General features: G+C 41.1%; 1 protein-coding gene and 1 long non-coding RNA gene across 2 annotated transcripts in view; one reads left to right on the top strand and one right to left on the bottom strand.

The window, feature by feature from the left end:
• Window positions 1–1,546, top strand: part of LOC309687259 — a 52,697-nt gene extending 51,151 nt beyond the window's left edge. Inside the window, exon 3 of the long non-coding RNA XR_014270676.1 lies at window positions 1,388–1,546. This is a non-coding gene — a long non-coding RNA (uncharacterized lncRNA). The remainder of the gene's footprint in view (window positions 1–1,387) is intronic.
• LOC309687253 (calsyntenin-2-like) overlaps window positions 1–26,125 on the bottom strand; it is a 341,001-nt gene that overhangs the window by 255,461 nt on the left and 59,415 nt on the right. The window lies entirely within an intron of this gene.

Here is a 26,125-nt window from a genome sequence, read left to right as displayed (position 1 = left end):
CACGAGCTCTGGTTTGCTAGAATGAGATAAACTTTCCAACTATTAGATAAATTCTCAGAAAATCAATTTCTGAAGAACTGATGATCAAAATTGATCAAAAGTATTCTTTGTGATGTCTAATTCGTTAGAACTAGACTGTCATAATTACTACCTAGTAAAAGATTTGGCTTAACTTACCAAGGTAGTATAACACCAGAGCTGTACAACTATGTAACTGTTAGAAAAACAAATAAGGAATAGGAACAGAAGGTAATCTGATTTCAAAAGCTCATGTGATATCTCGTAAATGATTCACTAGTGCTGTGCAACACTGTAAATTTTGGTATCAAATAGATACTAAGGAAATACAGGACCAGTATTGCTGATACCGATATGGATACTTTTAACCTATAAAGCCAGCTGTAGGGGAGAGCAGTGTGTCATGACTTATGAGATGAATCATCAGCATATTGCAAAATTCTGAACACATTTGAGTGTTTCCAATTTCCATAAAGATCATTTATTTACCACAATTCAGTGGGCTACATCCTGAACTTTAGAGGGTAGAATAAAAGTACAAGTCCAGTCATGCTAGTATCCATCCAATACCAATACAAGCACTGGTATCAATACTTTATTTGAGTTGATCTGCCCACCTTTAAGATTCACACCTCAGTACCTTTGGCGGTAATGACCCACCCCTTTGTTTTGACTGCTAAAATTTGATTAGATAGATTTAAGTGGTAAATAAAAACTTTAACTGTGTGACACATCCAAATTATATCCTATGTTCGCATTTATGATTTCTGATTAAGTGTCGTGTAGCTAGTATAATAGAAAGTACTGACTATTTGTTACTTCTAAGTCTGTGTGCTGGTATGCTAGCATGGCAGTCTTTTACTGTATACTACTAGTGAAATACTTTAGGGTTCAACACAAATGAGGTGTGTTTGACAAAAGACGCGCAGTGGTTGCAGCGCTTCTAACTATGGATTATCACAGACACAAGGTGCTGCTGGAAATTTATGGACAGGTGTTAAATAATGTAAAGCTAGAGGTGAAACAGAAAGTGTCCTCATTCTCTATTTGCTGTTTTTCACTAGTTTTTCAGGCCTCCTCCAACTTTTGGAATAATATCAAGAAATTTACTTCTGCAAATGTATTATTTAGCATTTCTGCATTTTAGCCCTTGGGACAAAACCATGCAGTCTGGCCAATTACAGTCTGCAGTGTAGACTTGTAGCGTTTGCACTGTGGATTCTCAGTGTGACCAGTTACAGCAACTGCTTCACATTACAGAGAAAAAATGTTAAATTAAAAAAAAACCTAAATGAATATCAAAAAAGAACAACAACCATCACTGCCTTATTTAAATACATGAAACATTTTATTGTGTCATCTCTTGCAGCTTGTGGCGAAGCAGGTGGGCAACACACATAAATGCCAAATGAACAGCCAGGTGAGTTTCAAGGTCACCTAAATGCCAGCATGCTATAGATCTGCAGCCATGAAACTGCAACCCAGAAGAACGAAAGACAAACAGAGAAGTATGCCTAATGCATCTGATACCGTGAGCCCATACACGACCATGTAAGTTGCTCTGTGTGCATATGCAGACCCCTAAAAGTGGATGAAAGACTAGCTTAATAGTCTGATTACACTCCAACATCTTCCCCTCATCTCCTCCCCTTCTCCTTTTATTCCTCTTCTACCCCTCTCTATGTCACAGGGCCTCTTTTTCCCTAATAATGAGATGCATTAAAATGGACAGATTACTCCACCACTATCACCACTCCCCCCCTCCTAAATTTCTCCCCCAGCTTTTTAAAGCATCACATGGCGTTCACTCACTGCCTGTTACAGACAGAGTGTCCATATTGTCCTCCGCTTTATATTCCGCAGGCATCGCCCCCAGCAATATCCACACTGCACTCCAAGCATTTCCCCATGTGGCCGGAATAACAGTTAATCACTGGTTAAAGGAAACAGTTTGTGTGGAGCCTAGATAGAGGTACAATTTGTGGTTTTACGTTTAAGTAGTGTAACCTTCGTTCATGTTATTCAGGCGATGATCCCGAGGTAGTGACCAGCAGTTTGTGCTTGCCTTGAATTGGTAGGTATTTCTGGAGTGAGGTTTAAGATAGTGTGCTAGTTCCTGAGTATGATTTCCATACGTTTCTGAGTTTTCTTAGTTCTCTGTTCCTTGTTTAGGTTGATTTAGGTTCCTTTCGTGTCTAATGTGTCTTATCTTCCCTCTGTGTTCTCCATCCTCTAGTGTCTAGCTTCCTGTGTTAGATATTTGTGTCTCCCTGTCAACTCACCTTCATTCTGTAGCTATGTCCCAATTCATAGGGACATAGTCCCGGTCCTCCTTCGGAGGTTTACATGGGCCGGGTACTTCGAAGACAGAGAAGGCCGGAAGTGCGAGGCTGTAACATGGGACAGCCTAGCCTTCAGGTTTCTCATTCTTTATACTGTGTATACAGCCACAATTTTCAGAGTCTAAACACAAAATACTCCAAATTCATAATTTTATCTTAACCCTTTATAGTTTTCTGAGTTTTGTCTTGAATAAAGAAAAACCATATAGATCTATAAACACTGTAAAAGTGTACAACAGTTTGCTGTTAATATTTATTTCCCTCAAAGGCACCAACATTTATAGGATTCAACCATATTCACAAAGAACAACACATAACTGTACAAAGTTTTCTTTTTCTCACATCAATTTGTATTATTTATTTATCAGTTTTAGCCTTTGGGAGTGATGTTTTTGTAAAATCAGAGCAATCACTCTTTGGTGCAACTGGACCCTTCTTGGCTGCCTGGGCTGTACCATCCTTGAAGGTTTCATGCTTTAATCAAACCTATGATTTTAATCCCTCATGATACTCAAACAAAAAAAGCAGTTTCAGTGGCGTCACATGACAGGAAGCTTCTCTTTGTCTGCATAGCCTGTTCTATTTTGTTGACACCTGTCTCGCTGTAATTACAATTTTAGTTGCTCACACCTAGCAAGCCGCCTTTTCAAACATCACTGTGTTTACCTTAGAGGAGATGAGGCATGACAGGTGGAGACGATCAGCTTCCAGGCCGATTAGCTGCAGTCTGATCTCACTTTCAAATGGGCTAACACATATTTTATATGTAGGGGGACTTGACAAAATGTGTAGTATTTGAATTAAACTGTGAAGGAAAAAAGTTGCTGAGTTCTGGAGCTGCAAGGATTTCCGAAAGTCAAACATAAACGCAAGCTTGCCAGTTTTTGAAGATGGCATGGGAGATAGTGTATGCTGTGCAAAAGAGACTGCACTGGATGTTGTGATTGGAAGAAAAAGTCCTTATCTCCAGGAATTTTTCTATGAAGAAAATCAACACCTCAGATTGTTTTCTTTTCCTTATGATTAGTCATTTTTCCTTACCCCCAACACCCCAACACCCCCCACCCTTTCTTGCCCCTCCTCATCTTTAATATCTCTCTCTCTTTTTCAGAAGCAGTTCCACACTGTCAGCCAATTCCTGCCTATCTGTGGCTCCAAAGTGGCTGTGCTTGGCTGATTCTACTGATAAGAGGCTGAATGCCTGCTGCCCACATTGGAAGACGAGAGGAGAAGGGAGCGAGAACAGAGGGACGAGATGGAAAAACTGAGAAATGATAGGAATGACAATTGCTATTTCGGTATTTGAAAAATCCACATGGATTTTCGTTTTGAGCCTTAACTAGCAAGACAATGACACATTTCGGGACTCCATAGGTACACTACATTATACTCTAGTTCTATGTAAAAGAGTCCCTGTGAGGTACTAGACTTGTTGGAAAGGAGAACTACTCCATAAAATCACTTTTTTCCCACCCGTCATGGACTGCTGATACTGTATCAGTGGAGGATGATGAATCATTTGCATTTACATCAAATGGAAAATGGTGGAGGCAGTGTGGGAAAGAATGAGGGAAGGTTAAGGTCAAGTTGTACCTCATAGAGGAGACACAAATCTTCTCTTGGGGGAAAGAAAAGGAGCTAGCCAGGAAAAATTCGAGGTAGATGAACATAGTGTAACTGTATTTAACTGCACGGAGAGGTGCCGCACCAGATTAGGTGTTGGAATGAAATGAGAATTCGATCACGTCCTTTAAGCTTACACCACAATCACACCACTCAACCACACAGCCAAATATGTGTGTTTCCTTTTCGGTAGAGGTCTGTCAAACGGTGAACTCGGTCATAAAGAGGCTGCTGCACCTAAAACCTTGAGATTGCTTTGGTTGTTAGTAGATGCTGCGGTCACCAAAGACGCCTGTTTGTCTGCAAATACTCAGTAACTCATCACTGAGCTGCAGTGAAACTTGAACAAGTGATGCAAACTGAAAACAACCACTCACCTTCAAAGTAAAAGTTGCACCTTACCGCCAACGTGTTTCAAAAGGCTCAACTTTGACTTTTAAGGTGAACGCTCTCCATTTCTAGTTTGTATTGCAATCAAGCTTAGTGAGCAGTTGGTGAGTGTTTGCTGTCAAGCTGGTGTCTTCAGCAACAAAGCAATCACCAGCAGGTTTTCGGTGCAGGACCATATACCTCTTGCAACCAGTTTCACCTAGCAACACCAATCCAGCAACCCAATCACCAACCAGTCAAGAAATTCCACAGCATGTCTTTTGTCCTGTCTTCCCCCTCCCACCCCAGATGGCCGCCCCTCCCTGAGCCTGGATCTGCTGGAGGTTTCCTCCTGTTAAAAGGGAGTTTTTCCTTCCCACTGTTTCCAAAGTGCTTGCTCATAGGGGGTCATATGAATGTTGGATTTTCCTCTGTATGTATTATTGTGGGGTCTACCTTACAATATAAAGCGCCTTGAGGCGACTGTTGTTGTGATTTGGCGCTGTATAAATAAAAGTGAATTGAACCAAAATTTACTTTTATCTGTAGTGATGGGTGGTTACCGGGGTTCTAGGCCAGTGTGGTTGGAGCTTTATCAATCAGCTTAACAGCATCTGCCTGCAACCTCCAGCAACCATTCACAACCGGTCAGGAAATATTATCTTTCCCTACTGGAAAAATGGTGGTTGCCAGGCGGTCAGCAGCTGGTCTCTAGGCATGTGTGAGTGGACCTTTAGGCAACAAAACTATTGGATAGTATGGGAGCAATTCAACTGAATGAATGTTTGATACGCTGCATTTCCTGTCATGAAAATCAATAGTCATCTAATAACAACACATTTCCAAAGAACAATTAGGTATACTTACAGTCAGTAAACAATAAACAGTTTCGTTATTACTACAATGAATTAAGAACAGCGTCTGAGTAATGATTTTGGCTCCATTCTGCTGCCTCCAACTCTGACTCACGTTGTGATTGCTTGCTTTACTGCTGCAATTTAACTAATTCCAGTATCTTGAACTTTTCTGAGTCAAACAAAATGTAATACACTAATATACCGTTTTTAGTAAACAGACACTGCTGTTTGATCTATGAAACGGATACTTGAGCATTGCTCAGGAAGCTACAATGATGTGTTACTGACTCACTTCTACAGAAATCTTTCATACAAGAAACAATAAAAACAACTAATTTCCTCCTTCCTGCAAATGTGCATTTTTTCTGTCTTTCACCTATTTGGCATCCTGTTCATAACATGTCTGAAATTAGCACCTCTACTACAGACAAGTATAGTGTTTCCTCCACAGGAAAAAAAAATCTTAGCCTGATTTTAAGCATCCTACTGGCTTCAAAGGACCGTAGGACAGGCAATTGCAATCAGGGCCACAATATAGGTACAGTAAAATTCTGATCAGCTATTCACATAATAATGTTCTTTTGCAGATATGCTTAAAAATGTCATTTTCACTCAGGCCAGGATGTTTAAGCTTAAAAACCAAACTTCCAGAAGTCTGATAAGTTGCAATGTTCTTTCTTAATGCTTTGGCAGTATGTTGGATTTGTATGTAAAAGATTGGAAGTCTCCCACCATTTTTCCCCTTCATAACGCTTTAGGCTAGATTTTGAGCATTTTGAAATGGATTCATTTTAGAGGATAAATTCTGTCAGGAAACATTGTCTTAAAGCTCTGTTTCTCAGAGTCTAAAATACTATAGCTTAGTGTGGATGCAGGGTGAAAGTGAAGAAAAAAATATATATCAGCATCATTGTGAACATGGTCGACATCTTGAAAAAGATTAAGCTTTCTGTTTGAACTGCAACCCTGAGTTTGCCTCCTCAGTGTTTCTTGCCAACACGGGGTTTACTGTGAGGTCTGTACACAACCTCTGTTGAGCAAAGATCATAGACTCACAGACACACACACTGAAGCAGACCAGTGTGCATGCTGTGAGCAGCCTGTGCCCTTTGCTGAAGGTTTCCTGCTGTGCTACACAGAGACCAATGCTCTTTCCCTCCCCACATCCCCAGCGCTCACACATAGTGATCACTTTAATGACTGCCAAGAGATCAGATCTTTATTTATCAGACAGACTGTAGAATACACAGCACTGAGGGTTTAAGGACCAAATCCTCAACCCGCAGCGACAGATTTCAGTAATTTGGAAACTTTGATCTCTCACGAATGTGAACCTGATGAGAATACAACCAAAATGCATGCAACACAAAACGGCAGTGATGATTTCTATGCTGCTCTAATAACTTTCCTGTTGTTCACCCAGACACAAAAAAACCATTTATTTTCCAGGCTAAACATCCAGCGCTTTCCCACTGATGCACAGAACCAAAGCCCAATTCATCAGAAGAACACAAAAATAAAGGGGTGAAAGAGGGAAAGTCCAAATCATTTTTCGTGTTCAGCTTTGGCAATGCTCCAGACAAACAGTCCTTCATTACAGACACACTGTTATTGTGTGTCTAAGTCATTTTGCCATGATTCTTTGTGTGAAAAAAAGGGTAAAAGTGAAAATTAATTACAGACCAGTCACACTGCTGTCAGCAATGTAGCAAGTGCTTCCATGTTATCGTTATGGAAACCTCACATGGAGGACGATGCATAAGGCCCATTCTGATCACCATGGAGACCACAGGAAGAAAAGGGAACAAACTGATTGATTAGGCTTTAAACTAAGAAAAATATGGCCCACTCTTTCTACATGTCCAACTCCAGGAGCAGGTTACACACGTGTACATACATTCCTGTACAACCCTTCTGTCACAGTCATGATGTATGATGCATGAATACACCTTTGAAACCCATAGATGATAAATGAGGAAACAGTTTTTGGTGCCAATGTCTCCTAAGCCTTTGACAGACCGGTCCCTATATTACCAGAGTGAGAGCTGTTTCTGTATCCTTGGCTAGAAGTAATCGAAAATTTTAATTTCCGAGCTCTGGTTTAAGTTTGTACTTTTTGCAGATGATGTGACCTTGTTGGTTTCAGTAGACAATTACCTTCTGCACTAAGGCAGAATTGAGTCTGAGCCCATGGCTCTATCAAGTGAGGGTAAAATGCAGGGTAAACTGACAAGTGGATCACACTGATGCAGGTTTTATATAGGACCTCTATGCAGAGGGAGTTGAAGGTTGTGATGAACCTTCACCCATTTTGGTAATGATGTTTTGTTATTCACTAAACCACAGCAGCCTAAATTATTTTCCTCCTTAGTGAAGCCAGTGTTCCTGTTCTGACTGAAGGGAATTTTCACTTTTTCACTAAGTTGTTTAGATCACACGGGGGCTTTTTTTGTTTTGACACAACCAATGAAATGGCAGAAGCCAGAACTCACTGAGATGCTTATGGCAGGCCCTAGTGATGTGTTACAATTTAATGGAAAACCCCTCATTAGCAGATGCATGTTACCCTAAGTCATGATCCTGCAGTTACCCAGTAATAAAGCCTGCTTTGCGGAGACTGGCCCTATGACATGGGACTCTTGCATTTGTGGTGTGACTGGCACATGAACTTTCGTTTTGACAAGACATGCTCAACACAGGAAATTCATCTCAGGCTGCTATAGCACACAATTTAACCACGGTTGCAACAGCAATTAGCAGTTTAGCTACTTGTTATATATACGTCCCAGAAGGAGAAGAACTCACTGAGCTTTCTATCACAGATATCTCAATGAGAAAAAGTAATGGGTAAAAAAATTTGTTCAGTATTAGAAAAGTAGCATTAATTACTGGGAGGTAGATATGAAAGTTGATAAGTAATGTTGAACTGAAAAGGTAAGAGAGCACTCCTGGAGTAATATGGGATTTGCTCTTTTTAATGCTAAATCAGGTAAAAATCATAGAAATTGCATTAAACATTTCACCTTAAAACCTATGACAAGTTTCTGTAAAACATCTTCTGGTTGGAATCTATATCTTTACGTCTGGAGGTTTCCAAGAGTGTCCAAGCTTGTCCAAGTGGTAGGAAACTTTTAGGGGAAACCTAGATCAAACAGACCTCATCTAATTCAAGCATCCTTGAGAAAGGGGCTCAAAGATGTTGCTTGTTAGAGTAACAGGCATCTTATTCAACTTGCTGCCATGGGGATGTCTCTTCTAGTGGTACACATGAAGGCTGAGTCGAAGTTGACTTCAACTGTTCTGATTTTCATTAAACTGGCGCCAATCAGTCAATTAGGTTGTAACTAATCAATTAAAATCCAATCACTGTCAAGCGCCATAACCAATCAGCTTATGATGGAATGTCTAAACATCAGCATGATGTCAGTGCCTGTTTCTGCAAAGATAAAAGAAGAAGGGCAGAAGAGAAGGGGTAAAAGATCACACACGAGGACTATTAGAATGTAAGCAGTGTGGAGGTCAGAATCAAGCCTAAAAGTAACCATGATGAATTGCTAATAAAGGTACAGAAAATCTTTCACAACACACCTTTTTTCCCCTCTTAGCTTCCAAGATGTCATGCACCCAAATGTTTCAGCATTTACGGTACCAGCAACAGAGTTAAAGATTAGAGCAGGACAAGATTAGCAGGACACTGATCCCCAGCTTTCTGGCTCATCCAGTGTGATGCTCTGAAGAAAACCATTAGCTAAATGTCTGAAATGTAAAATATAAAGCAAATGAAAAGAAATGAAACTTACAAAAAGAGATGAAAAGAGTTCAAAGAGAGACAACTGCACCATTGTTCTCTGTTCGTTGCGTGGAGGCTGCCTCAGATTCAGGCTTCTTTGATTGTTCTTAACGAGATTAACGTTTCGAGGAACCCTAACGATGCTCCGCTGTTAATGAAGGCAGATCAGATAAGGGCAATGCAAGAAGATTAAAAAAAGGAGCATTAAAGGAGAAACCTTTGGAACAGCATAAAGAATGGAAAAAAAGCATCTTTGGGTTTTGAGTCTTATTTGCCATCTCTAAGCCCCAAAATGAGTTGTTTTTTCCCCCTTTGATGATGATGATAACAAATCAAACAATATTTGAGTATATAACAAAAAAAATCAATTTTTTGGAGAATAACCATTAACATGGCTTTTGATAAAGTGTTATTTTAAAAAGGAGTGTGTGTGTGTGTGTGTGTGTGTGTGTGTGTGTGTGTGTGTGTGTGTGTGTGTGTTTAGACCTGGTAAGAAATTCTAATAGGTAGCTGGCAGTTGTGAAAGTAATCCCCCGATACCTCTACTGCAAAACCCTTTTCTCTGCCTCTTTCTCTGTCTGTCTTTGTGCCTTCTTCCTTCTATCACTTTGTCTTATCACTGCAGCAGCCTAATGATGATGAAGCTATGGACTCAGCAAAGGAGTCAGAAGAGCATTACCTATGTTCCAGATACACACACACACACACACACACATGTGCACCCCGTTTAATGGTTCTGAGGTGAGTCTGGTTTATGCTTTCGCTATCAGCACAGCCTAATGTTTTACCAGTCGGTGGTTGCTGGAGTACTTTTCTATGCTGTGGTGTGCTGGGGGAGCAGCACAGCAAAGAAGGACTCATCCAGGCTGGAGAAACTGATCAGGAGGGCTAGCTCTGTGGTCGGCATGAAGCTGGACACTCTGGTGACAGTGGCAGAGAAAAGGACATTAAAGAAACTGATGGACATTATGGACAATGCCAGGCATCCTCTGCACACGGCCATTAACAACCAGAAGAGTCTGTTCAGTGACAGGTTGCTTCTCCCAAAGACAATAACTAACAGACTTAAAAACTCCTTTGTCCCACACGCCATCAGACTGTTTAACTCCTCTCTGGAGGGGAGAGGGAGGGGAAACAGGAGGACAAAGGAGGGAACAACTAAGCTGTAGTGCCTCTTCACCTCACTGTGCAATACCTTTTGTGCAATACTTTTGTAAATAGTCAACAGTGCAATAGACTCAATACTTGAAATGTGCAATTCACTTGTATTTTTATTTTTATTCCTATTTATTCTATTTATCCCCTTCGTATATTTTATTTATATTGTCTCTGTATTTATATATATATGTGTGTGTATAACTCTGTAACTTCTGTCGGTGCTGTGCTTTTTTGGAAATCGAATTTCCCAGAGGAACCCACCCGAGGGATTAATAAAGTTCTATCTTATCTTATCTTATCTTATCTTATCTTATCTTATCTTATCTTATCTTATCTTATCTTATCTTATCTTAATGGCTCAGTTAGACCAACAGTGATTTGGTATGGTGTGTAATTCGTGTCCGTGTCCTGTGTAGCATATGTGAGATTAGCCCTGTAGCAATGGGCAACAAGCGCTAGCTGGCTAAGCATCAGTGCCACTGTTATGGGTTAGATCTGGGCTTAATCTTGAAAAAACAAGGCTGCAGCCGCACTAAGGTAGACCATCAGAGAGGCGGGTAAGGTAAGGTTTGATGCACAGACGAATTTGGACATAGACCAAAAGGAGACCGAACATCAGAACATGGGACGTTGTGTGTGTGTGTGTGGTATATGCTTCTTTCTCTTTTGCTTAATACGATGGTTGATGTGAGAGAATTCAGACATTCTCGGAGAATTCTCCCTCAGCTGTCAGTAAACGCACCCAAGGCCACATCCTTTCATCGGTGCCCAGAATGAGTAAAACTGTAACAATGAACAGTGAACAGAACTGGCCAAAGGAAAATAACGCCATTTTAGTTGGATTTATCATTCGAGTTTCAGATTCCTGCTGAACAAAAACTACTTTTATTTTTACGGCCACATTAATTACAAAAAAAAGCTGCAACCTATTGATCATGAAACTAATCTAAACATGAACAATGACATGGGCCACACAACAAAAGTTACAAAAACATTTATTGGATATTTACATCTACCTGATAAGGTGGCTGTAGCACAGGAGGCAAAGAAGGTCATCTAGTGATGGGAAGGTTAGTGGTTCGTTCCCTGGTTCTCCAGTATTCATGGGAAACCCAAGTTCCTCTCTGATGCATCCATTTAAGTATGATGGATGTGTTATGTGTGTGAATGTTAGCTAGGAAGCACTGAAAACGTGGCATGTTATACAGCGCTTTGAGTTCTCTGGGGGAGTAGAAAAGCGCTATATAAGTAGTCCATCAGTCCATTTACCCAATACCTAATGATGACTAGTATACAATAATAGCAATTCCTGTGAACATGATATAAAGTAACCTAGATCACTGCTTGGATAGTGTTGAATTATTATTATATTCATTTTTTAATTTGGTTTGGTGGATATTACAGTGACATCACACATTGCAGTCAGGGTGTCCGATTAATTTATTGTGGAAGAACCATGGAGATACAACGTAGCAGCATGCTGAGACAGCCGGGGAAGGGTGAACTGTTTGATGTGTTGAGGTCCATGTAACAGTTTGGGAACTGTGCCAACTGCCCTTTTTATCCATGAAATAAAACCTGAGGTGCCTACATCAAGAGATGAGTAGCCAGATGGTAACTCTTCAACACAAAAATAAAGAGGAAAAAGAAACAGCAGCTGTGGACGTAAGCAATAACAGACCTAAACCTGTCTTTAAGTTAAAGTTTACATTTATTTCCACTATATATCATGACAGGTTATTGTTTCATAAACAGTCTTTGTAAAGACTGTGAAGCTTGGAGATTGTCACTAGCTTGTAATGCATAGTATCCAAATTATCTCTAGATTAGCTAAATTTGCCACAGTGTGTGGAGTGCTCTTCAACTGCAAGTCTTTTTGTACTGAATGATTTATAAATAGGCATAAAAAAATAGTGTTAAGCACATACCAAATAACAACCTGAGATTTTGAAAAAGACATCAAAACAAACTCTGTGTGGTTTTGTGGTTTCATTACATCTGATAAGTTACTACAGATAAGTTACTATACTATTTGCATATTATATACTATGTTGGTTTAGCTACCAAGTGTTATACAGTTAGCATTTAGCTTGTAGCTAGGTACAACTACATCGCAGATTTTCCATCCCTTATCTTCTGTTTAACCCTGTTTAGGGTTTGACGATATAAGGGCACGATATAGGGCAACAGTCTTAACCACCACTGAGCTCCTAATTAGAAGGCTGGTGGTTTAATCGCTAGCCGTTCCAGTCTTCATGCCAAAGTATCCTTGGGTAAGACACTGAACCCTGAGTTGCTCTTGATGCATCATCATAGGAAAGCACTTAGATGTAGAGAACAGTGCTTGTGTGAATGAGACATGTTGTGTGAAGCACTTTGATTGCTCGATAGAGTAGAAAAGTGCTACATAAGAACCAGTTCAGCATATTGCGAATAACAAACCCAAGAAGTCACGCTCACACTACAGAGCACCGTGGCGAATTTATAGTTGTGAAAAAAAATACTGGTCCTGTTAGTGGATGCTACAGTTTGACAAAATCTGTATACAATGAGCAATTCCATAGTAATGTCTCCATTAAATTAAGGGACTGACACAAAATCCTGTGTTGAGCGTTTTCTGCAAATACACCCTTATTCATGTTTTTAGTCCTTTAACGTATTTTGGACCTTTTCCATACAATTCAATAGAAAAGAACATATTCGACAGATATTTCCATGGGCTGAGATGAGCTGAAGTTAAAACAAAAAATATTGGTCCTTAAGGCATTCTAATGTTTGCCTAGTTTGCTAAATAACACCCATAGGGTGTGTACTCTATGCATGCATGCTGTTTGCTGCATATGTATCCCCTGCAGCAGATGGATAAGCATACTTGAGCTCATGCAACAGCTAATGAAAACAGATTTAGACCAAACAGACAACACATACGCTCACATTCGTCAAAAACATAGGCTAACGCACACAGGATAAAACCTGCACAGACACATTGTCTCCCATTAAGAGTTATGAAATCTCATTAATGTGCATTAGCGTGTTTGGGTGGGGATTTGGGTGGCGAGAAGATTGAATTAGGTCTGAGCTCAGCTCCCCTCAAAACAATTATTTGTCTGCCATCAGCCTATTAAAAATCAGCTTGCAGCGAAGATTACAGTTAGCGTGGGGGGGAAATAACAGCGACGGGAGAGCGTCATTCCATCTTTGTGGTCTTTCAGCAGAGGATAGTTACAGTCTTTGGCAATCTTGAGTCTCTTAATGAATGAGAATTGGATGATTCACGGAAAGTTCAGTGTTCACATGAGTCTGCGGCGGTGGATTTATAGATGAGGAATAAAATGAGCAGTTCCGTGTCCCTCTCTTCTGCCCCTTGTTCTGTATGTGCGCTGTGTTTTCCCAGGTCTCTCGAGCTTGCTGTTAATTCAATGCGCACGGGCGGAGGCCTAGGGGAGTCGTGCTTGGTTAAACTTCACTCTATATGTTGACTTAAGTATAGACTACTCAGCTCGTGGCAAAGTGGTGCGTGTGTAAGTGAGAAAGTAAGGAAGAAGGCTGCAAAATCAATATATTTCAAGCTTCTGATATCTCGTTGGGCAAATAATGAGATAAAAGAAAAAGAAAAAGAACAATGCAGATTCCTCAGGGATTTAGCATGCATATCTGCAAAACTTTTAGCTCTATGTGTGTTGAATGTGTGCTCCCGGGCCGTGGATAGAAATGCATGACAATCAGCCAGTAATAACACACAAGCCTCTTTAAATGTCACCAGAAAAATTTCCTGTGACACCCAGATCCAAAGCACACACACACTAACAGGGGATCATATGGACAAAGGTGAGATGATGATCAGTTGCAACAGGAGGTCCAAAGTGTGCCAAAAAATGTCAAATATTTAAAGAAGAAAATTGAGGCAAATTCAAATGCCCCCCCCACACACAAAAAAGAATAACTAACCTGAGGGACAGATGGAAAATGTTGGAAAGGAAGCAAAAGAGAAGCAGATTGTACACAGGCTTCAAGTAGCACAGCAGGGATGAGGAGAGTGGAGCTTTGAGATAAAAACAGAGACTGGCAGAGTGAGTCCCCGGTGAAAAGGCACCGCACTCAATCTCCATTCACCCTCAGCATCATGTGAACAAATGTTTACATGAGCGCCAGCAGGCAAGAATGCATCTGTTGCTTTCACTGCTATTTGGATATTTGAAGCTGCTGGAAAAAAGAAACCAAAATTAAGATTATTTGCTGAACACAAAGGACGGGAGCCATCAGTCCCGCAACATCTCCGACCTTCCTCTCGGTGCTGCGCCATCGAGCCGTGGACGAGAGAGAAAACATTTGGGGGGGGGAAATAAGAAAAAGGACAGGGAAAGGGTTCTACAAGCATCCTTTTTGACAGCCTTTCTACCTGGACAATGGATGTGTAATAGCCCCACTTTGCAGCCCAAATAGCTAAAGCAGACAAACAAAAAGCGGACAGTGTGTACACACTGTCACAAAGGCCTTCGTCGGAACTGGAAAACCTTTTAAAGTGCAATTCCACAATGAGCCAGTAGCCTAATTGTATCTCTGATACCTGCTAAAAAATGCTTTGAATGCTGTTTTTGAATTTTTGCCTGTTGAATTAATCTGCTGCACAGATTCCTTTCAGAGCATAATCTGGAACACCGAAATGGAATTCTAGGTAAATCTTTACTGTTGTCTTAAGACAAACCATAAGTTTGTTAGCAATTTCTTCTTATGCTGTGCAGATGATTTATGTTGTTGTGCCGCAAGATTAATTGATTTACATTTCTATAGCAACAGACAGTAGCCAAACTGATCCCAATGCTCATTTCAATTCACCAGTAAGCCTTGAACGGAGCAGAGATGTGTTCTGCCACATACACTGTTAAACTGCTTCTCTTCCTGCCACATGTACTTACATTTCTCCCACTTCAATTACAGACCCAAATATTGATTTATGCAGCACAAATGAGGGAAACGAAGCCAGTGGGGTATTATAAAGATGCTCTGATTTGATTTTGCTGGAGAATCAAGAATATAATTAATGTGAATGTGCTCTTTTTTGTTATGACTATCTGAGGGTTTCACTCATTTCTGTAGCTACGCACAGAAACTGGAAAAAGGGGGAGAAAACACCACAACTTGAGATAGAAGTATTCAGACAAATCATTGATTGCACTACAAAAATGCTAATAAAACACATCTATGCCCATTTCCTAACATAATTAGCTAAAATCTCCCCCAACAACAGGGACACTTTTCAGCTGAAATGACCATTTGTGCTCTTATGAGGCATGCGATCCCCGTGCCAGTCCATGTAATTATTGTTTCTCTTATGGGGCATAGACAGCTATTGTTATTCACACTCGCACCATATTCTACTGTACCCTCTCCGCATCAATGACTCGTGAAATCGACTCATCAGTAATAGGTAGGTACAGAGACGAAGCGGGAGAGAATGGAAGAGGCGAGGGAGACAGAAGTAAAATAATACATAGGGAGACAGAAGAGTGAGAAAAATAAAAGAAATAAAAGCAAAGTGAGAGCCTCCCAATGAATACCTGGTGAGTCGGCTGATAATACAGGTTATCATGATGCTCGGCTCCTTTTATGAAATTAAGCTGTTTTACAGGATGGAGGATAAAGGGTGAAAGTACAAAGAGAAAGAAAGGGCCATGCCTCAGACATTGCTGAATATATGAAGGATGGTATTGGAGGCCAGGTATTGATCGAGGTAGGCATCAGCTCAGCTCTGGAGAGCTGATCAGATGCCTTGAAAGAGGCTTAGCATGCGCGCGCACACACACACACCGCACTGGTGTGAGTCAATAGTAAGGTATCAGCCAGAGTGCTAATGCAGTGTGGTCGTACTGTAGATCCAGATTGGGAGAGCCTTTTTTTTTTACCCACAGAGTTAGGATGTTTCTTTCCTTTCCTTTTTTTTTTTTTTTTTAAAGATGACTCAAAATGAGAACTAGACAGAAATCAGTAGATGCATTTTATATATAGTTTCTACTGCCTGCTAAGATTTTAGACTGTGCACCGTTGAGCCTTTCTCCAAACCTCATGATTAGAAATGTCTGCAACTTGAGCCCACTTGCGATAACAAAAGAATTCATGTTCAATAATTAATGACACAGCTGAGGAAAATGATACTTGCTTATAATTTATTAAGTTTCTAATACCCTGAAATACCTGTTAATCTGATTCATCAGACTATTTGATCACCGTTGAAAGAAGATTGCAGACAAGCGAAGACCTGTCAACATATTTTCATTTGGGTGCTGCTGAACTGAAGCCTCACAAAAGATCATCGAAACATCACAAATCCTAAAGACAACATGTGCCAAGTACAGCCCAGTGAGAAGAGCACAAACAAACAAAAATCTACAAGAGGTTGGTAGCTGTGACAGGATAGTAACATTGATGCTATTACCCTTAGCATATCCGTAATGTTAGCTAGCTGTTGGGATTTTGGTCAAAAGAAAATAGTTGCCTGATCAAACTGCTCAAAATAAGGTCTGTAGATTCTTTTTTGAAGTAACTAGGTCTTGATTTCTGAAAATAGACACCAGATTTTGAAATGTGCTGCTCTCTTACTTTGCTAAAAGGTGAGTGCTGCTCTGTTATATCTATTACGCTTCTATTATATGGTGGCCCTGAGAGGTCTAATGCACTCCAATTTAAGAAAACACGAGCAAATAGAAAAATGTAGCAAGAGTGCACAAAACACAATGGAAGCTGAATGAAACATAGAGACCAAAAAACACGTGAAGGTGTTTTTTTTTTTAAAGACAATAACATGACAAAACAGCTGTGCAAGTGACAGAAACCAAAACATGCTTAAAATATGTGGACAATTTTATCACATGATTCATGATTAGGGATTGATACCGGTGTCCGGTGCCATGATGTACCGGTTCTGACATAAACGGTAGTAACCAGACCGAAAAGCAGCGCACATTTCGGTGCTTTATTTCAGTGCTTTTTTTCCTGAGCTGTGATACACTTCTAGCCAATCATTTTACGTTTCCGAGGATAGTAGGCGGGTCCAGGTACATACGTTCTTTTAGAGCAGAGCTACAGATTAAAAATGCACAAGGCGAAGCGGTCAAAAGTCTGGCTGTACTTCACAGCAAAATATGCAAACTCAGCAGCCTGCAACAAGTGCTTTAAGCTGATACTGTGATACTGTCAAAGGAGGTAACACCTCAAATCCGATGAAACACCTGGCGACGCATAGCCTTTTTTTTTAAAGCCCAGAAATGTGCCGTATTTGATAGCTTGCTGCGAGACCTCACACCGAGCGCATCTACTGCGGGTGGGTTGCCTGTTATGCAACATCCCCCAAAAACATGAAGAGGAGAGTCCTGGCCCCTAGCCCTGCCAGTGTAGCAGAAATGATGAGGATGATGATGCAGCAGCAGCCGTTCTTCTCTGCGTGAGTAGCTTAATGTTGTTCGTGTGTAATTTACGTTGAGTAGGCTAACCACGTTATTACATTAATGCACGTAAGGTGAACTAGCAAACATCATCATAGCTACATGCGGCAGATACTCCCTTCACCCTGGCCAAAAAGGCTAAAATGACCAAAGAAAAAGTGGGAAACAGTTAAACATGAGAGGTTTTTGGACAAAGTTTGTGTTTTTTCCATTGTTTAAGCACTGCTTCCAGCCAAGAGTGATACCATATATGCCCCACAGCTGCAGAAAAGGCTAACATTGTTATCTTTTTACAAAAAACAGCTGAGCATGAGAGGTTTTTGCACCAATTTTGTGTTCTCCATTCTTTAAGCACCGGTTTGAGCACCGTTTGAGCACCGGCACCGTTTCAAAAGTACCGATTTGGCACCGGTATCGGATAAAACCTAAACGATACCCATCCCTATTCATGATGTAGATTTATGTTTGGTAAATAGATTGGTTCTTATAAAGTGCTTTTCTACTCTAACTGATCACTCAAAGTGCTTTTTATGCAACTTGTGTGGATGGATGGATGCATTGTGGTGAATATCTTAGCGAATGATACTTGGCATGCAGACTGGAGACCCGCTCTGCCTCCAAAACTACAGCCATGCTATTAGCCATTTACTCTTAGCTTGTAGCTTCCACTGCTCTTCTGCCAAGGCTTAAGTTAAACGAAAAGCGAGACTTTATTGAGGTTGAAGAAATCCAGAGAAGATAAAAAAATCAAGCCAAGATAAAGGGCAATGCATAGGCAGACAACAGTATGATGTGAAAAAGAAAGTAAACTCAGGCTTTAAACAGACACAGGAGGTAATCACTGATATGGGAAACACCAGGGTAAAAACACAACTGGAAAACAAACTAGAAAAAACACACAAGAGAATGAAGCTGCCAAAACAAAACAGGAAGCAACAAAAGATGGGGACACCTAGCACAAAAACTGAGACTTGACGGTAAGACGATGGGACACGGGAAAGGCAGTATAACTGAAACAAGCAAGCGAATACAAACAAACTTTAGCCATCAACAGAAACTAGATAACAAAAACCGAGAAACATAAGGAAACAAACCAGGAAATACCTGCTAAAAGTACAAACTAAAAGTCAAATAGAAAATATGAATAATAACAGAAATTTAAAGTCCAAACTTTTCCAGTTATTTCAGTTCACACAGCCATGAGCAGCTAAGTGTAGGCCTACTACTTTCACACCTGTGGAGATCTTTTCTTGTCCTAATCCTCCTTGGTGTGCAGTCTCAATTTCCTTTCCACGTGACCTCCATCATGGCAGTGCTTGGTGATCTCAGTGAATACTATTTGATTGAAGGGAAGTAATCAGGCCAACGCATGTTGATTGAACTCTTTGTCTGCCTGTCCGCATTGCTAATGCATATACAGAGTGCATAATGTACAAACGCTTAATTCTTTATTAGGAAGAACATTTGTTATGTTAACATTTGATTAAAGCCGCAGATTGGCGCTGTAGTACTGCTCTTTCTTTCTTTTCACAATTCCTGGTCTTCTTTTCTTGCTCGTATCTTTCCATCAGTCCTCACTTTTTAAAAATACAATGGTCCCAATACCACCTACACCTCTGATGGTGATGACTCATAGAAGAATGGATATTGGTCCAGTCAGGGCGGAGCAGAATGGGCTCAGAATTGAGATGATGGAAACATATGTGGGGAGAGCTGATTCACACAAATGGTGCATAAAGGCCAGCGTACAAAAGCTCCAGCTGCCTGTGAGCACATCCAACAATGCACGCACAAGCTGCTGACAGCGCACTGAGGAGCTACAAATTAAATCCCCGCAGGACGCATTATAGAAATGTCACATATCCATGACAATGCTCACCCTAGTAACTGACCAACAGCACCGTCTGTGTCGACCTGATTTATAGGTAACTGTGAACTTGCGCCTGTGTGGGGGTCAGTTCTCCTGATTGATCTACCTCTCTCCATCCTCTCTCCATCCTAGGTCAGAGTTCAAGAATGGCCATTCTTGAACTCCTCAATAGCAAGAAATCAACACCCAGAGCCATAAATCGACAGCATAGTCTATATTTTGGAAGTTGCTAGTACTGTATGTGTGTGTGTGAAACCTTTCCAGATTTCAGGTACCCCTAAATAATTCAGCAACACTGCTCTCTGCCTTGGAAATATTAGATGAAATATTGGAATTGCAAGTGAAATCACGGCACAAACATGAAGGGTGGGCTGAGACAATATGGGGAAAAAAATAGAAGAGGTTACTTTTGACAATATCTAGACTCTCAAATCTCATATCTTCACCTCAAAAAAAGAGTAATAAAATAAAGCAGCAGCTTATTGTTTTTGCTCACTGCATTTCTTGTGTAAGGATTCCTTTGGATATCTGATATGCAAACATGCCATCTCTCTTTGGAGACCCAGTTCAAAATAAGTATATGCATGTATGGATAAACTCTCCACAGATAACAATAGATGTGATATGCTCTGCTCATTTAATTGTGGATGTTAATTGGTCACTATATCCTCCACTGCAGTCGTTTATGGATGTGCACCCCCGTGTTGTGTGGCTTGAATTTAATTTCCCTTGGAGTATTAAAATGGTAAATGGCCTGTATTTATATAGCGCTTTACTAGTCCCTAAGGACCCCAAAGCGCTTTACATATCCAGTCATCCACCCATTCACGCATACATTCACACACTGGTGATGGCAAGCTACATTGTAGCCACAGCCACCCTGGGGCGCACTGACAGAGGCGAGGCTGCCGGACACTGGCGCCACCGGGCCCTCTGACCACCACCAGTAGGCAACGGGTGAAGTGTCTTGCCCAAGGACACAACGACCGAGACTGTCCAAGTCGGGGCTCGAACCATAAATACCATCATATTGTGTCATTGTATTATTATCCCTTCTGGGCTGTTGCCCAGAGCAGCATGCTGTAAGTGTTTTGTGGTGTAATGCTCAAAACTCCTGTTTCGGCTTTGCTCGGCTCTGAGAGCCTCCAAAGCATCATGAGGGATTTCACGACGATTTGGGTGAAACTGTGAGTCTGCTCGGCCCTTTGATCTGTCCTCTTTGTTTATCCTCCTTTAAAATCAGCCTTCCCTCTCCCTGCCTGCCTCTCGCCATCCACTCTCTATCCATCCCCTTCTCTCCTTTTCATGTTGGCACCTCAGAGTGGGAACCCCTGGCTGAGGAAGCTGCCAGATACCCAGGTAGCCTGCCGGCCTTGCCCGGCATCATCATTTTTGTTTTGACGCGTTCAACCTCAGGCAATAACGCTCACCCTGTGCCACTCTCCTTCCCTTAATCTGTCTCTGTTTTCAACCCTGCAAAAATCCGTCCTTCATGCCACCCCTCGCTCTTTATCTCCCGCTCTCACCCCCGCCCCCAGCTGTTGCCAGATGTTGGCCTCAGTCACACTTTCATCTGATCTTCCCCCTCCCACACCAGCAGAACTTTTCCCCTGCACACCACACCTTTTATGTCCTCCCTTTCCAATTCAGAAACAGACAAGTGTTTCACATTTTCCTTTACAATAACACTTATCTCTACCAGGTTCTCCACCTTCCACCCAAACCACTCGCCCAGTGCCCTCATACCCTCTGATCAATAGCTCTCACATGGAAAACAAACAGCAGCTGAAGCCAAACACTTGTCAGGCTACAGTGCACAGTGGTGCTTTTCCTCACAGTCTAATGCAATGACTAATTGGATTTAGAATTGATTTGGGGGTGGGCGGGGGAATTGTCAAGTAGTGTGGAGAGAAAGAGGAAAACTGAGAGGGCTAGAGATGGATGCCTAAAAGCAGAGCTGCAAGCCACTTCAGTCAGACAGCTCCAGCTGCTGCTACACTCTGGTGACACTGTGCTCACATGGCACTTTATAAATGCCACCTCTGACCTAGCAGGCTAAAAATCTGGTATGGGGCTGACAGACGTACCAGTAGAAGCAGCTGTAGGCAGTAGGTGTCTGTTTCACCTTACTTCTGATGACTTGAACTCTTGAGTTGAATCTCTCAACCATGTGTGTAACCTTAGAGACATTTAATGGAATTATCTGACAAATAATACAGCCTGCTGAATGGTGCACACTTTCCAAGAACTTTGATTGGAATTACAGCTACAATATTAGAAGTGGCAAAATCGACACTTTGGTACATCCTGAGAAAGAAAGAAAGTAGTGGTGAAGGCAGACCTAGATGTCCACGGAAGACAACGTGGTGGATGATCACAGAATCATTTCCATGGTGATGAGAAACCCCTTCACAGCAGCCAACCAAGTGAACAACACTCTCCAGGAGGTAGGCATATTGATAACCAAGTCTACCATAAAGAGCATTAAAGGAAATACAGAGGGTTCACTGCAAGGTGCAAGACACTCATAAGCCTCAAGAACAAAAAGGCTAGATTGGACTAAAAAATATGTTTAAAAAAAGCCTGAAAAAACATTCTTTGGACAGATGAAACCAAGATCTACATCTACCAGAATGATGGCAGAGGCAGTGTGATGGCTTGGACACTAGTGTTTACTGATGTGACACAGGACAGAAGGAGCTGAATAAAGTCTGAGGTTTTCAGAGACATACTGTCTGCTCAAATCCAGCTAAATGCAGTCAAATTGATTGGGCGGCGTTTCACTATACAGATGGACAATGACCAAAAACATACAGCCAAAGCAACCCAGGAGTTTATTAAAGCTAAGAAAAGTATGTAAAGAATGTATTTATAAATGTCCAAGTCATTCACCTGATTACAACCCAATTAAGCATAAATTTCACTGATTGAAATGATTGAAATGAAGGGCTTGAAATCGGTAATGTACTGAACCAAAATTTGAAAAAAGTTATTTCTGTCTAAATTTTTCTGGAGCTAATTGTATGTTCACTAATTCTAGATTAAAAAACAAATATACAATCATCTGTCTGTGTGATTAATGCTCGCTACATTAAATGAGACAAATCTGATTTGAGGAAAACATTGAGACAGAAAAACAAAGACAACAACGTAGACACTGAGTTAAAAAACTCTGAGTTTCTCACCATCTACAGGGAGTGCAGAATTATTAGGCAAGTGAGTATTTTGTCCACATCATCCTCTTCATGCATGTTGTCTCACTCCAAGCTGTATAGGCTCGAAAGCCTACTACCAATTAAGCATATTAGGTGATGTGCATCTCTGTAATGAGAAGGGGTGTGGTCTAATGACATCAACACCCTATATCAGGTGTGCGTAATTATTAGGCAACGTCCTTTCCTTTGGCAAAATGGGTCAAAAGAAGGACTTGACAGGCTCAGAAAAGTCAAAAATAGTGAGATATCTTGCAGAGGGATGCAGCAGTCTCAAAATTGCAAAGCTTCTGAAGCGTGATCATCGAACAATCAAGCGTTTCATTCAAAATAGTCAACAGGGTCACAAGAAGCGTGTGGAAAAACCAAGGCGCAAAATAACTGCCCATGAACTGAGAAAAGTCAAGCGTGCAGCTGCCAAGATGCCACTTGCCACCAGTTTGGCCATATTTCAGAGCTGCAACATCACTGGAGTGCCCAAAAGCACAAGGTGTGCAATACTCAGAGATATGGCCAAGGTAAGAAAGGCTGAAAGACGACCACCACTGAACAAGACACACAAGCTGAAACGTCAAGACTGGGCCAAGAAATATCTCAAGACTGATTTTTCTAAGGTTTTATGGACTGATGAAATGAGAGTGAGTCTTGATGGGCCAGATGGATGGGCCCGTGGCTGGATTGGTAAAGGGCAGAGAGCTCCAGTCCGACTCAGACGCCAGCAAGGTGGAGGTGGAGTACTGGTTTGGGCTGGTATCATCAAAGATGAGCTTGTGGGGCCTTTTCGGGTTGAGGATGGAGTCAAGCTCAACTCCCAGTCCTACTGCCAGTTTCTGGAAGACACCAGTTTCTGGAAGACACCAGTTTCTGGAAGACACCTTCTTCAAGCAGTGGTACAGGAAGAAGTCTGCATCCTTCAAGAAAAACATGATTTTCATGCAGGACAATGCTCCATCACACGCGTCCAAGTACTCCACAGCGTGGCTGGCAAGAAAGGGAATAAAAGAAGAAAAACTAATGGCCACCTTGTTCACCTGATCTGAACCCCATTGAGAACCTGTGGTCCATCATCCAATGTGAGATTTACAAGGAGGGAAAACAGTACACCTCTCTGAACAGTGTCTGGGAGGCTGTGGTTGCTGCTGCACGCAATGTTGATGGTGAACAGATCAAAACACTGACAGAATCCATGGATGGCAGGCTTTTGAGTGTCCTTGCAAAGAAAGGTGGCTATATTGGTCGCTGATTTGTTTTTGTTTTGTTTTTGAATGTCAGAAATGTATATTTGTGAATGTGGAGATGTTATATTGGTGTCACTGGTAAAAATAAATAATTGAAATTGCCTAATAATTATGCACAGTAATAGTCACCTGCACACACAGATATCCCCCTAAAATAGCTAAAACTAAAAACAAACTAAAAACTACTTCCAAAAACATTCAGCTTTGATATTAATGAGTTTTTTGGGTTCATTGAGAACATGGTTGTTGTTCAATAATAAAATTATTCCTCAAAAATACAACTTGCCTAATAATTCTGCACTCCCTGTATAGCATGTGCTTTTGTCCGTGGGTGGATGTGAGGTTATTGCCAAAGGGATCCGTTTGCAAGCACCTTATTACACTGATGGGCTGAAACTGCGGATTCAGATTATACTTATTGTCAAGAGAACTATCTCCTTAGACAACATAATTCTGCTAACAATAGCCACTGATTACACCCATCATTTATCTCTGTAGAGGCCAAGTCTCTCTCTTTCTGATGTCACCGTGTGTTCCAGTGCATGTTAAATGCAAATTAAGAAAGGAAAGTATGTAGGTATCAGTTTATAAAGTTGTGTTAGCACCAGATGTGAGGCGGGATCAAGTGTGAAAACCTGTGTGCCAGTTTGGTTTCCTGCAGGTTTTAAGTGTTACTGACATAACAAGGACAATGATACATGACCTTTCACTATTGGTGTGAGTCAGGACACGATTGGGGGAAGGGTGGTGTCATTTGGCAGTTACCGTTGGTGATAATGTGGAGGTCGCAGCTATCTACGGATGCCCAGATTTACACCACCTGTTGAGGGCCAAGTGGCTTGGCACTGCTCAGCCTTGTGTCAGAGCCGGCATTGAGTGGACGTAGCATGCTGGGTGCTGCCAAAGAGGCTTAAGCTGCGTGTGTGTGTTTAAAGCTTGGAAACAGAGAACACTTGCAGCTTGGGCACCCAGAGAAGATCAAAAAAGCCTTGCTTATTCCTATGTGCAATAAATGAACTTGACTTTGCAGACCACTGAGTGCTTGTTGTTATAGTATTGGGTTCTATTTTTCCAAATATTGTGTCACCTAAAACATTAATTTCACATACTACCAGCACAATCTGACATCTAATACTAGTTACTTTGTCTGGCTGAAACAACCTAAATAATATTTTAAAGGAAAACTGTGATGATTATTTATTATTTCATTTCTTATTCTTGGACTTTAATACAGAAGCTTTGTGTTACTGGCAGTTAAAATATTACTTACTCTCACCTCACAGCAGGACTGCACCTTTTAAAACCTGTCAGCCGGCTGAGGCAACGACATGGAGTTTGCAGTTTGCATATACAAATGCAAACTGGCTTCAACCCTCAGTTTAAAGAGATGTTACCCTTAATAGTGATCCAAAATTGTCCATAGGCAACTAATGCTGTGAATATAAGCGTGTGCTGGGTTGGCTCCAGAATCACACTGACGTCATAAAAAGCCCAAGACTAGAAAAAGCTGTCTGAAACTAGGCAATATAAACCTGTCTGAAGCTTGAGCTTCCATTATATGTATAACAAATGACATAAAACTGGACTAGAAATCAGTGGCAACAGATCTTGTGGTGTGATAAATCCAAATGTGAAGTTTTTAGTTCAAATCTTTGTCAATATATATAAGGAGGAGATCAGGAGACAGGTACAACACTGAAGGTCTACAACCAACTGTAAAACAAAGTGGAGGCTCTGTCATGGTTTGGGGAATTTGTCAAAATTGATGGAATTATGAACACAGAAAAGTACAGTTGAATTTGGAATAACCGTGCAATAACATCTGGAAAGCAATTGACTGGTAGCATGACCGTGCTCCAAAAAACACTGCCAATGCAGTAAAAGCATACCTGGATAGAAAAACATACAGTGGAACACCATCAGTGAGGGATTTGCCACTCCTCAACATTACTGAAGCAGAAAACAAAACAAAGAGCAGAGCTTTGAATGTCCTTCAGAAAGCATTGAAAACTCTTCCTGAAGACTACTTACAAGAAAGCTGCCTAAGAGAGTTCAGGTTGTGTTGCAGAATAAAGCTGGTCAAACCAAATAGTGACTTTCAAACTCATTTGACTTGTACAAACGCTGTTTTTACCTCATATACTGTTTTTTCCATGTATGTTTGCACGTTTCAATAAATTGCAGCATCCATTTACCATTTTCCTAGCAA

This window comes from Aulonocara stuartgranti (assembly GCF_965226115.1).
Source record: "Aulonocara stuartgranti genome assembly, chromosome: 14".
Taxonomy (NCBI): Eukaryota; Metazoa; Chordata; class Actinopteri; order Cichliformes; family Cichlidae; genus Aulonocara; species Aulonocara stuartgranti.
The sequence above is the reverse complement of the archived record's forward strand: the minus strand, read 5'-3'. Positions and strand labels throughout refer to the sequence as shown.